We start from the raw sequence: 14,092 nt of genomic DNA, 5'->3' as shown, positions 1-14,092 counted from the left end.
ACTTAAACACTGTTTTTCTGGATGCCTCGATTCTTCAAGCTGAAGCATAGTAGCTGGTGTGGGCCAGGCCACAGGTCTGGCATGAAGTAGGAGAGTGAAGTGATGCCTCCTGCCTGAATATATTATACATTTGATAATATTTATGATTCACTTGACTATTGGTTTCGTATATCATTTTCCTCTATTAGGAAATGAAAGATGATTAGTTTCCCCTTTGGGCTATTTAGCCTATAAAATTTTCTGTCACACCGTTCACTTTGCATTGAAAATACATTCAAAATCCTGAACCACATTGGAATTTTTTTATGACCTTTCCCTTATGTGTCTTTTGGTGGTGCCCTTTGAAGTCCTGAAATGTTTTTATACTTGATCGAGATCAAATCTGGGTTTCATTTTACTTTTTTAAACATATTGAGCAAGTTAATTTTCTGTTCGAGTTCCTAAGGGGAGTGCTTCTAGCCCTCTGTGTCCCAAGAATTCAGGCTCAGCCTTGCCAGAACATTCCTGTGGTTTTCCACAGGGCAGATCAGTGTGTTCATGAAATTTTAGTTGTAGCTCGCGTTTTCTGTGGTTAATTAAAACATCTGGCTTTTACATTTTCCACAAACAGAGCAGAAGTGTTTGGCCAAACCTTTTCAGTAATGATTAAATACTTCAACCCTCCCCCCAAAAGAGCCCCAAGCTGACTTTAGGACTCCTTCGAAACGGTTGTCTCTGCTCATTAATGATTTTAAACGTTTGGAAGATGCTGGGAGTTATCCTGCCAAGCACATACTCCTGAGAGTTTGCGAATGTGAACCCGTCTCATGGCTTCTGGCCTTTGCCCCTGCAGGTTGGAGCTGCCGTGGGTGAGCTGCTGCCGTCCGTAGCCAAGCATGCTGTGGTCGGATCTGCCCAGCCGTGGAACAGAAACCTTTGCTGGATGGAAAATCCATAAAAGAAAGCTCCTGTGAAAGCCTGAGACAGACGCTAACTTCAGCCAAATCAGGTTGGTATGAGATAAGAGAGGCTGGGCCAAGTGGATTGGGGCCGAGGGGGAAGGCTGTTTTGTTCATCCCGTGGAGTGTTTTGGAGACAACCCTCCAAAATCCGTCCCAGTTATCTGAGGGGTTTCCAGCATCGTACAGACAGCAGATATATCCTGACAAACTTCTGGGTACAGGGTATGGTTGTCTTCCCTTCTTTCTCGTCCTTCTTCCCCTCCTTTGTTCGATCCTCTCTCCCAGAAAAGAGAGGACGGTCGTAAGCTTCGCCCATGTATAAGAAGCCACAACCAGAGGTCACCTGTAACAGCCTCCGTGATCTTGGCTTTGTTTTGGAGAGAAAGCCGTGTCTTCCAGAGAGCCTGGCCTGGTTCTGGTTCTGGCTTGCCCTCATTTGTGTTTTCACACAGCGAAGGGTGGATGGTGGAGCCCTGCCATATTTGCGGTGGGTGGGGGCGGTGGGGTGGGGGCTGCCGTGCTTCTGCCTGTGCCCCTTTGGTTTGCTTGGCAAGTTTTTACTAACTCTTATCCCCTCCCCCACACAAACAGTAGTGACACATTCGTTGTCAGCAGTGTCTGCACGTGGCACTGAGATCCATAGGACACAGGAGGAGAAATGTCCTAAAATAATAGGAATATAAAACTGAATGCATCATAGCTTCCCTGGGGACCAGGGGAGGGAAGCCACATAAGCGGCCTCACGCATGGCAGTAAGGTAGGGTGGAAAAGAATTCATTTTGAGAAAGATTGTCGTACGGGGACAGGCACTGTGAACACTCTGTGCTGGCCATTCAGTGGTGAACTCAGCATTACACATAATGAGCAGTGAATAAATACCCATCAGAAGGGAATGAGTTGGTGCTCTTGAGAGCTTGTAAAGTAGTGAATGTCTGTTGGCTTTGTCCACCCAGCATCCTTTTCCTCCTCCTTTCAATAAATCAACTGGATTTCCCCCCCGGGCCATTGCTTTGTTCTCAGCCCATGTAGTTAGAGGAGATGGCTCTGCTGCCTCTGTCACAGGCATGTGGCATCAGCTCGGCCAGTCAGAGTCACAAGGGTCCCTCAAGGAGATGTTTTCAGGAGTTCCCATTGTGGCTCAGAGGTTAACAACAAACCCGACTAGTATCCATGAGGAGGGTTTGATCCCTGGCCTTGCTCAGTGGGTTAAGGATCTGGCGTTGCAGTGAACTGTGGTGTAGGTTGCAGATGTGGCTTGGATTCAGCTTTGCTGTGGCTGTGGTGTAGGCCAGCAGCTGCAGCTCCGATTTGACCCCTAGCCTGAGAACCTCCATATACTGTGGGTGTGGCCCTAAAAAGACAAAAGACAAAAAAAAAAGTTGTTTTCGCTGAAACTGTTCCAAAGAGATTTTTCTTGTCTGTGGGTTTGTGCAGTGGGAGCTGCTGGTGAACCTCTTGTCTCCGCTGTAGGTGGGGGACGCCTTTCTGAGTATGAAGTCAACACGGAGGGGGTCAGAACAGGAAGATGGGGGAGAGAGATGGGGACCGGCAGACGCACCCCCTCTCCAAGCACAATGCAAGGTCTCTGATTCAGCAGCCCCTAAAGCCAGCAGCTCCAGTGCCACTCTTCCGGCAGCTTAGCTAGTTAGTTTGAATTACCTGTCCCCTTACATCCCCAAACACCCTGGTTGGTAATGGCTTTCAGGTGGGATGTCTTAGCATGAATGACTGTGGCCCAGTCCCTGTCCTCAGGGGCTCACTGTCTAGGGGAGAGGCCAGATCAGTGTCCGGCCAGCTGACTCAGAGCTTAGAACTAAGTTCCGAGGGAGTGGAGGAGATGGGGAATTACGAAGTCAGCTGGGTGGGGGAGAGCCGAGCAGAGAGAGCCGCTATTTAGCAGAGGAGAAATAGCAACATTTTTGGAAATGCATTTAATTCAATTACTTGCTTTCTGAGCCTGAAAGAAAAGGAAGCTTTCTAGAGCCTATAGTTAGCTGCAGATAAGGAAGATAATTTCAGAGCTTCGCCAGTAGTAGAATCTTGGTATTTACTGTAAACACAATTGTTTCGGGAGCAGCCAAATGAGAGGTTATCAAAAAGTTGTCCAGAGTTTATTTTAACACCACAGGGGAACAGCTGTTCTTCTCACAAAACGTCAGTTGGCTTTCTGGTGTAAGCAGAATTCCGCATGTGTCATGAACTTTAAAAGATTTGTTTCCTCTTCTTAATGTTTGGCTTTACGGTGGTTGTTTTATTTTTTTATAATGAACAATGACTTTTAAAACATTAATAGTCTTTATTCAGGGGAAGCAGTTTTGGGTATGAGCAGAAAGTAGTTTTCATACCCTCTCCCCCTAAGTTTTCCCTTTTTTTTTTTTTAATTTTAGATTTTTTTAAATTTTTGTCTTTTTGCCTTTTCTAGGGCCTCTCCTGCGGCATGTGGAGGTTCCCAGGCTAGGGGTCCAATTAGAGCCGTATCCACTGGCCTACGCCAGAGTTGCAGCAACTAGGGATCCGAGCCACGTCTGCGACCTACAGCACAGGTCACGGCAACACCTGATCCTTAACCCACTGAGCAAGGCCAGGGATCGAACCCGCAACCTCATGGTCCCTAGTCGGATTCGTTAACCTTTAAGCTAGGACGGGAACTCCAGTTTTCTCTTATTATTGACATCAGTGTCGTATATTTGTTACAATTGATTAGCCGGTATCGATATATTATTATTAACTGAGGTCCATAGTCTGCATCAGGGTTCACTCTTTGTGTTTTGCACTGTATGGGCTTTGACAAAGCTGCCTTTTGAACCAGGCTCTTGATAAGGATTGTGTTGAATCTCTAGATCAATTGGAGAAATGTTGCTGTCTTATCAATATTACGAATTCTGGAATCTAAAATATGTCCCCAGTGAACCTCCCTACAGAACAGGAGCAGACTCACGGACTTGGAGAACAGACTTGTGGTTGCCAAGGAAGAGAGGGAGGGAGTAGAATGGACTGGGAGCTTGGAGTTAGTAGTTGCAAATTATTAGATTTAGAGTGGATAAGCAATGAGGTTCTGTTGTACAGCCAGGGAACTATATCCAATCTCTTGGGATAGAACATGATGGAAGATAACGTGAGAAGAAGAATGTATACATGTGTATGACTGGGTCACTTCGCTGTTCAGCAGAAATTGGCACAACATTGTAAATCAACTGTACTTTAATAAAAAAATTTAAAAATAGATGATTAGCAAGAAACTGCTGTATATATAGCACAGGGAAATCTACTTGATAGCTTATAATACCTTTTATGGGGAAAAAAGAATGGATATATGGATGTGTATAACTGATTCACTTTGCTGTACATCTGAAACTAATATACATGGTAAGTCAACCATACTCCAATAAAATTTAAAAGTTACACCTCCAAAAAAAAAAAAAAAGGAATTCTGGCCAGTGAGCATAGGATATGTTTTCGTTGATTTAGGTCTTTTTAAATTTGTTTCAGTAGCATTTTGTTGTTCTTAGTAACAGAGCTTATACTTCTTTGTTAAATTTATCCCTATGTATTTTTTTCTTTTTGATGCCTTTACAAGTGGAATAATTTTTAAAATTTCACTTTAAGAGTATTCATTGTTAGAGTTCCCATTGTGGCTCAGTGGTAGAGAATCCTACTAGTATCCGTGAGGGCTTGGGTTCGATTCTTGGCTTCACGCAGTGGGTTAAAGATCCCGCATGGCTGTGAGCTGTGGTGTAGCTTAGTCTCGGCTCGGATCCCGTGTTGCTGTGGCTGTGGTGTAGACTGGCAGCTGTAGCTCTGATTTGACTCCTAGCCTGGGGACTTCCATATGCTGTGGGTGTGGCCCTAAAAAGTCAAAAAGAAAAAAAAAAGTAGTCGTTGTTAGTGACTAGAAATACTGTTATTTTTTTGTACATTCTTGTTTTCTTCTCTCTTGTTGAACTTATTTATCAGGACTAATAGTTTTTTTTTTTTTATTGTGTGTGTGATTTCCTTAGGGTGGTTTGTATACCAGATTATCATCAGTGAATAGAGATAGTCTTCTTTCTTGTCCAGTATGGATGTTATTATTACTATTTTTACAGTGATTTGAAAACTTTACTGTGATAGGAGAAACACCAAGGAACGTGTTATGGAGTTTCTAATAAAATCATCCTATTATGTAGCTTTTCGAAAAGGACAAAAATGATATTTATGAAATTTATCCCCTCGTAATTGAGTTAGTTATCCAGTCAGTGAGCTTGTTAGTCATTCCTGTATCTTCTTTGGGGAATACCTTTTCAGATTCTTTGTATGTTTTTATATTGGGTTATTTGTCTATAAGTCCTTTATTGGATGTATGGTTTGCATGTATTTTCTCCCAGTCTCTGACTTGTCTTCTTGCTTTCCTAATGGTGTCTGTTGAAGTTCAAACATTTTTGATTGTGATCAAGCTCAATTTAGCAGGATTTTTTCTTACACAGTTCATGATTTTGATGCTAAATACTCTTTGTCTAACCAGAAGTTCTAAGACTTTCTTGTATGTTTCTTTCTAAAGCTTTTGTGGTTTTAGCTCTTACTCTTCGGTCTATGATCCATTTTGAGCTAAGTTTTGTATATGGTGTGAGGTTCGGGTATGTGTTCAATTTCTTTTTTCTTTTCTCTCTTCTCTCCCCACCCCCCTTCCTTTTTTTTGTTACATGTGGATAGCCAGTTCCACACCACCTGCTGAAAAGATTATCCTTTACCTGTTGACTTATTTTGGTGCCTTTGCAGAAAATTAACTCTAAATAAAAGGTTTTTTTCCTTCTTCTGGATTCTCAGTTCTGTTTCTTATGCCAGTGCCACACTTCTTCACCTAGGTTTTTGCAGTGCAGTTTTTCTATGAAAAAGCTTTGTTCAGGAACTGGACCTTTTTTAAAAACAACAAACTATTGTTCTTTTGCTACTTTTCCTCTCCATTCTTGTTTGAGTCACCCTGTTAAAAGTGTTACTCTCCTGCTATTTCTCCTTGGGGTAATGACGGAAATCTGAAGCGGGAGAGAATGCAAAGCAATCCAGGTGCATTTTCTAGATTATTGTAGACATTACTTCAAAAAAACTTTGTTTTTCATGAAAGTGGCAAGCATTTTTATACCCATTATCCATTTGAATGAAACATAGTTAAATTAATTTTTTTCATTACCTCTGTCTTAATGATTACCAATAACTACTGATTGACATGTTTGGTATATTATTTCAAGAATTTCAGGAATTTTCACTAATGATTATGTGAATTGGGTCTTTTATACAGAAAAAGATAAATTTTTCACAAAATAGTTATTTTACTAAATGGAAAACCTATAAATTAAAAATCCTTGGGTTTTGGGATTATAGCATGGTTTTATGTTTTATGAACATTGGACATTTTTGTAGTATAATTAAAATGCTAGCTGCACTTGTGTACTTACCTGCTCTATTTTTGTCTTTGTGTTGGTGTGGTTCTCAATAGACTGTTGTGCAGACATTAAAATAATTATATTAGAAACATGAAGACTGCAATTTATCTCTTCTTTTGTAAAAAAAAAATCTCTGTAAAAATTGTGGATGCATAAGGATTAAAAAGGAAAAATGCTTAATTGTGATGTTTGGGTTCTAGTTAGCCATTTTCTTTTGTTTTCTAGTAAACTTATACTTTTGCTTGGAGAATGGCTTTCTCTTTTAATGTGAAAAAATATAAATTTAATCTTGTTGAAATTCAGAGACTTTTCTCTGGCATATAGCTAAAAGCTGACTTCTGCCACTGGACTTTAATCAGATATTCAAATCATACGATTAGATTTAGAAAGTGTTTTCTGCAGTTCCATTAATAGGTCGAGCCATGCCTCCTGGTCCCCAGAGGGCTCCAGGATGGCTTATCTGCTTCCTGCTCTTTCTTTGTAATCTTCTCATTTCCACCTGGGTGGACCAGTTTGGTGGGAACTGAGGCGTTTGCTACCTGGCCCCTTTGCTTTTCTTGCAGTCCTTTAGCTGATAGAGTCACTTCATAAAAATGCATCCACAGGGCGATGTGGAATTAACTCTTTTTTTTTTTTTTCCCCCACTTAAAAGAAAACACAATAGGTAAGCTTTCATTTATTTCTCTAGCACCCTGGAAGGGGTATCATGAATTTTTTTTTTAACCCGGTCACTCCTTTATCTTTTCTTTCTCTTTTTGTGGTCTCTTTGCAGAATGATGCATGACCCTGTGAGGAGTGTGGTCTAGTGTTCCAGGAGGGTGTGGTCTGGAGCTGAAACTTGGGTGGTTTAGCTGGTTGGTGGAGGTAACTTCCGAACTGCCCCTTATTTTGAATAGAGCCCTGTGCTGACTGAAGTTAGGGGTTTGGATTGATGGAGCCATTGCCGTTTGATTTGTGGTACAATTGCATTTGTGAAGGCTCCTGCTTATTTATAATTGTTTGGTTACAGATGAAGCAAAATCAGATCAACTTAGTCACATTCCGTGAGCCCAGTGCTAGAATGAAGAGCATGTCTGGAACCTGCTTTCATTAGGAGAACCACATTCTTGTGTAAACCTCTAATGAGGATGTTTATGATAAATGTAAGCATTAATAGAGTTTTGAATATTACCTCTTTTGACTTTTTGCTTGTCTTCGTATTTTCTATGTTAAGTGATCTGTGAGGTATTAAGTTTCCTTTAAAAGCCTTGAAAAGCACCATACTCAAGTGATACATAGTCAGTTGTTGTTTAACTACTAGTATAAGAACAAGCAGTAGTAGAGTTCCCGTCGTGGCTCAGTGGTTAATGAACCTGACTAGTAACCATGAGGTTGTGGTTTTGATCCCTGGCCTCGCTCAGTGGGTTAAGAATCCAGGTGTTGCCTGTGAGCTGTGGTGTAGGTTGCAGGTCACAGACCCGGCTCGGATCTGGCGTTGCTGTGGCTCTGGCGTAGGCTGGTGGCTACAGCTCCGATTCGACCCCTAGCCTGGGAACCTCCATATGCTATGGGTGAGGCCCTAGAAAAGACAAAAAAAAAAAAAAAAAAAAAAAAAGAACAAGCAGTAGTTTCTCATTTCCATTGTGACTTATAATGAATAAAACATTTACTTCAAATATACTGTCGAATAAGACCTATATACATGACATGATAACGGTTCAGAACCTCTGACATTTCCAAATTGATTATTATCTACTCAAATAAGAATTGATCTTCAGTTTCATTTATAAACAAAAATAACTCTATGGGATGTTTTCAGATAGGCACTATCCAAGCCAATAATTGATTTCAAAAGTGAGCATCAACCTCAGTCCAGCTTGCCTCAGGAAATGGCTCTGTTCAATTTGCTACCATTCCCTTTTTAAGAGTTGAATCGTTTTTCCTGCATTCCTCATGCTGCTGAGGCCCTTTGAGGACAGAATTTAGAATCTTAATAACTAGTCTGAGCTTGGTTTCATAAGGGTGATTTTCTTGAAGACTTCAGGTTGTAAATGGTTTGTGAGTGCTGTGGCTCTTTTCTGGTGTCCGGCGAAAGCATGACAGGGGCAGCGCCTAGGAAAGTAAGAAGAGTCATTAGCGGCTTTACTGAAGACTTACCTCGGAAATAAAAAGTCTGGAGTTCCAGCCACAACTTTAGGTCCTCCGTGATTCTAAAACTGGAATAAAAATGACTGCTGATCTTGAGGAGGCATTCGTGGATACGTGGTAAGAGATGCTGAATTAATTTTACTTGGTTCGGTGCAATTCAGTTAAATTCCGCATGAACTCGTTGACAGCATTAACAATGTCTACTTTGGTAGTTGCTGGAAGAGAACGAAATGAACCGTCCTGGGGAAGAGAGAGCCCGAATAGCAGCCCTTTGGGGAGCGCTCACATGTTATGGAGCTTGTCGAGTGTGCTGAGGACTCAAGCGCTTCCTCAGCTTTTGCTGGGACGGGGCCCTGATGGGGAGACGCCTCACTGCAACCCTGTTTTATAGATAAAGAAGCTCCGAAACAAATGGTTTCATCCAAGTCGCACATCTACTAATCTCGACTGGAATCTATACGCTTTTTTCTCCAGCTTCGTGACATACCTGTAGAAAACTATGAATCGCTCTTTATAAATCTTTCATTGTTATTGTAATTAATGAGGTGATAAAGGCCTAAAGTTACTGCATGAGTAGGATGCTTTGGAATTTCCAAGGGAGAGTAGTTACTGTGGATGTAGATTAATCCGGAGAAGTGGCCTTTTTGTTATTTTTGAGAAATAAGTGGGAAGTCGGAGGTAGTCAGAGGATGGGGGTTTTCAAGCCTTTTCACCTGAGGAAAATACGTAATCAGACCCTCAGAGGCGGAAATAAAAATGCATGGTATGGCCTGGTGGGGGGGTTGTGGGGTGTGGGGAGAATGGATGGTATGTTTGGGAGTCTGTCCAAGGTTTTACAGCCAAGGTATGTGGCCCAGCCATACACTTCATCCAGTTGCTGTGAGTTAGTTGCCCAGAGGTGTCTGGCTGCTGAGGGAATCAGATGCTCCCAAGCAGCTCCTTAGAGGATGAAGGGAGAAGGTAAGCTTGGGACTTTCCTGACTTTCCCCTGCCCTGACTCTGCACTTTTTGTCTGGGGGAGCTCCAGGCTTCTTTGCCCTGCCTGCCATGGGAGTCCCATGGCATCTGACCGTGGCATGGGACCGCGGTGTCCAAGTCTGTGATGGTTTGAGATGTCTCGTCTTTTTACCTGGGAGTATTCATAGTTGAGTACTTTATGTGTCCCCCTCAGTGGGGGTGAAATCATCACCCCCAAAGATGACGGTACAAGGAGGTGATGACTTTGGGAGGTGCTTAAGGCCCCAAGGGTAGAACCCGTGCGAAGGGGATTACTGCCTCATAACGAGGCTCCAGAGAGAGCTAGCTCCTTCTGCCGCGTGAGGACACTATGAGAATGCCAGCTTTGAATCAGGAAGAGGGCCCTCACGAGTAGGTGACAGTGCTGGCACCTTGATCTGGGATGCCCAGCCTCCAGAACTGTGAGAAGAAAATTTCTGTTGTTTATAAGCCACCCAGTTTGGTATTTGTCACAGCATCTTGAATGGACCTCGGATGATCATCTCCCTCCACCCACCTTTTCCTGCCCTTGTGTCTTAAACAAAGAAGGGAGAAAAAAGTAGAAGGTCAGCTATACTGAATCCTTTTCAGAGCTGTGAGCACCAGGCTCCAGCTTTGCTCTGTGGGGCTTCTGGTTTGGGTCATAGAGTCTGGGTTGTCTGGAAGAGCTTGACTTGTTCTCTGATGGGTGTGTGGTCTGGCAGTTCGGTACTGCAGTTTGAAACAAAGCAGGTCAGTTGTGATACATTACATGCAGAAAAGGGGCCGCCGTTTGAGCTTGAATTATCTTACTGAAGCAGATGCCGCTGGAGCACAACTTGGCAATATCTTTCAAAGTTTAAAATCACCAGCAATTTCATAAATTGGGTCACCTAAAACGATGCCAGGATATTGGTACAAGTTATAGCGTATTTGTAAAAAATGAAAGAACTCTGTAGATTGGATTTATATTATTTATATTTATAAATACTTGTACATGTATATATATGCATATATCTATATAAAATGAAAAAATAGTTTGCAGAACCATTCCCTTTTGCATGCGTATTTTATTTCTTTTTTGCTTTTGAGGGCCACACCTGCGGCATATGGAGGTTCCCAGGCCAGGGGTCTAATTGGAACTATAGCTGCTGGCCTACACCACAGCCACAGCAGTGCTCCTTAACTCACTGAGCGAGGCCAGGGATGGAACCCACAACCTCATGGTTCCTAGTCGGATTCTTTTCTGCTGAGCCACAACAGGAACTCCCCCTTTTGCATATGCATTTTAAAGAAGATATATATACATCTTAAAGAAAATGTATTTGTATACATCCCCCCCCAAAGAGATGAACTTTTACTTCATTAAAAAACTTTTCTTTCTTTTTTATATTACTTGAGTTTTCTAACCATGTTCATTAATTCATTTTCTTTCCTTTTAAACTAGAATCAAGAGCTGGCTGGGCAGTATATGATCATAGACTACAACCATTCATTATGTTTTAATGCAATTTATAAAATTTTAGTAAGTATTTTTTAAAAACACTGTACATTTTTTTCTAGTGTTCGTATTTAGCCTTTCATATCTGTTTGCCTGTAGAAGAAGTAGGAATTTTTATAGGAAGAGTGGCGAAATAATGTGCTAAGCCAGCAGCTGTTCCTTGGAAAGCTTATTAGTTAAAACATTGAGTTGGGAAAGAGAAGGAGAAAGTCAGATATTTATTGAATGTGACTTGAAGGACAAAGAATCCCATCCTGCCGAAGTGTGTCTGAACATGTACCCTTATGCTCAGTTTGTTTGCTGTAAGTATGAGCTTTGGACTGAACTGTATTTGCTTTTCAGACCACAGGGTGGGAGGTGGCCGCGGACGTCTCGCAAATCTGATTGCTAATCAGGAAAGCTGTTTGCTGAGAAAGGCCTGCCTGTTTGGACTAGAAGAAAAGACTTGATGCACAGATAGAGCCAGGGTGCCTTTTAAATATCTCCTGACTTCTGCATTCAGATTTTGCTTTTCTCTTAATTAAAACCCCTGGACATGAGTCAGAGGTTAAAGGAGATAACTCCCCTAGACTCTTCCAATAACAAAAACTCCTTAACTCTTCCACTCTTGGTGGGCTTCTCTGGAAACTGTCGTAGTCTTTTCTTTATGGGGTGATCTGCCTCCTTTGGTCATAGTTTGATGCGAATGGGAAGATGACAATTTTTCTTTTGAATGCGGGCAGTTGTGGTCTGGAGAATGAACCCACCGTAACTTACCTGTACATGTTTCAACCTCTAATCTTTGATGTTTTGTTTTTTAAAATCAGCAAAGTCATATAATTTTTCTAGTTTCAAAAAGGATTGCAGAAACTTTTTTTTCCCTAAAGTAGTTTGCTAAATAGCTCATCAGAAGCAGAAATATTCTTTTTGCCTCGTCTTTCCTTCTTTTTTTGTGTAGCTTCTGGACTGATGTCTGACCCTTTTACCCTTAGTCTTGGGAAGAATTATACCTTCCAGATTTCAAGGTATTTAAACCATAGTGTAGGAATTGTAATCCATTGGCAAGGTTAAGGGGACAGTTTCCGAAATACATATGTGTGTACGGATTTGATGCGTGTATATAATTCATTATGTTTATAACATAGAAAAGTTGGGACAAGTCTGTAACTGTTTGCCATGAATGAGAAAAACTAATATTACCTTCAGTAAATACTCCCCAAAGAGCCTGGTCATGTAACAATTCACAGTAATTGAATTGCAAACTCAAATGCCTACCATGACCTGACAGAAAAGTCAACAAAGGCAGAAAGGGGGAAAAAGGGTGCAGCTACCACTCAGCTATTCAGGAATGAGGGCCGAGTGGTAACTGATTGTCCAGTATTTCAAAAGAAGACATACATTTGGATTTTTATGTGACCGCTCCCAGTTTTCCAGTGTTGACAATACATTTAAAATAATTCAAACATTATCCTCTTGGATACTTACTGTCAGCAAGTATTATGATTGCTGCCTATAGACTGGGTGGCATGGGGCCTGAAAAATGTATGGCATGGCTCTTGCTTTCTAGGGACAGCCAGCTAGATGGGCCAGCGTGATGTGGTACCGTTGGTATGGTGTTAAAGACCACAGGAACCCTGAGGAGGTAGAACTCAGCATGAGCCAGACCATCCTGGGAAGACTTGGAGGAGGTGGGATCCTATAGTGAACCTTCAAGGGCAGAAAAGACCTTAAGATCTAGGGCAGTGGAGAGGGGCAGGAGAGAGCAGAGGAGGCATGGGATCAGAAGGCATGAGAGGTCATAGGACAGGGCTGGGCATTTGAGGAGAAGCTGGAGGAGCAGGTCTGTGCCCTGCAGAGAGCTCCACCGTGAGCAGGAGGTGCTGTGATGGGTCAGCATTCTTTTTATGGAGGCCCCTGCGGCATATGGAGGTTCCCAGGCGAGGGGCCGAATTGGAGCTGCAGCTGCCAGCCTACATCACAGCCACAGCAACGTGGGGTCCAAGCCGCCTCTGTGACCTACACCACAGCTCACAGCAATGCCAGATCCAAGCCACGTCTGTGACCTATATACCACAGCTCACAGCAACGCTGGATCCTTAACCCACTGAGCAAGGCAGGTGGAGGAGGCAGGCTTGGAAATGGCCATCAGAGACCCCAGGAGGGATATGATGGAGGTGAAAAAATATAAGATAGCGCCTAAGTTTTGTCTTTGGGAAGTTAGGAGACCAGCCACAAGGGCCTCAATCAGGGCATTTGGGAAGGGAAATGTGTTTGCAGGACAGCAGGGGAGGTGATGTGTGTATCCTACCAGACTGTCATTTCCACGAGGGCAAGGATTTTGTTTGTTCAGTGATGTGTCTCTAGCACCTAGAAGGCTGCCTGCCACGTAGTACAGTCCCAGTGACCGTGGAATGAATAACATCGTCGAATTTGGAGGTTATGGTTATAAGGTCCTAAGTTGTTAGAAGGCTGAAATTGAGATTAAGTGCATTTAAATGATACTGGTTTTGGTATTTTTTTTTTTTTTTAAAGAACTTTGGTGACTGTGTAGATGTAGGACTTTAAGATGTTATATTTTAGGAGTTCCCTCGTGGCGCAGTGGTTAACGAATCCGACTAGGAACCATGAGGTTGCGGGTTCGGTCCCTGCCCTTGCTCAGTGGGTTAAGGATCTGGCGTTGCCGTGAGCTGTGGTGTAGGTTGCAAACGCGGCTCGGATCCAGCATTGCTGTGGCTCTGGCGTAGGCCAGTGGCTACAGCTCCGATTCGACCCCTAGCCTGGGAACCTCCATATGCCGCAGGAGCGGCCCAAAGAAATAGCAAAAAGACTAAATAAATAAATAAATAAATAAATAAATAAAATTTGAAAAGAAAAAAAAAAGATGTTACATTTTACCGATACTATTCCTGGTCACCCAGCTGGTTTGAATAGAAGTCTTGATTTCAGTGTGTGTTTTATTGAAGTATAGCTATTTTAAAGTATTATATTAGTTTCAGGTGTACAACACTCTGATTTTTAAACCCATTTTGATAGCAGGAGTAGGAAGTCCAGATTAATACAGCAGTAAGGAATCTTTCCTGCAAAGACGTGAATGCCTGCATGAAAAGGTACACAGGAAATAAGTGAGAACGTATGTTTTTACACTTGCCTTC

At 42.3% G+C, this 14,092-nt stretch overlaps 1 protein-coding gene across 50 annotated transcripts in view; it reads left to right on the top strand.

The window, feature by feature from the left end:
- APBB2 (amyloid beta precursor protein binding family B member 2) overlaps window positions 1-14,092 on the top strand; it is a 380,374-nt gene that overhangs the window by 70,413 nt on the left and 295,869 nt on the right. For all 50 annotated transcript variants that reach the window (XM_084971889.1, XM_084971870.1, XM_084971863.1 and 47 more), the window contains exon 2: window positions 833-988. The gene's annotated coding sequence lies outside the window, so the exon portion shown is untranslated. The remainder of the gene's footprint in view (window positions 1-832; window positions 989-14,092) is intronic.

Source organism: Sus scrofa, chromosome 8 (assembly GCF_054392235.1).
Source record: "Sus scrofa isolate SSC_HxYL_T2T_F1_AM1 chromosome 8, Sscrofa_HxYL_maternal_Yorkshire_Landrace_v2.0, whole genome shotgun sequence".
Lineage (NCBI taxonomy): Eukaryota > Metazoa > Chordata > Mammalia > Artiodactyla > Suidae > Sus > Sus scrofa.
This window is presented reverse-complemented; position numbering and strand designations above follow the sequence as displayed.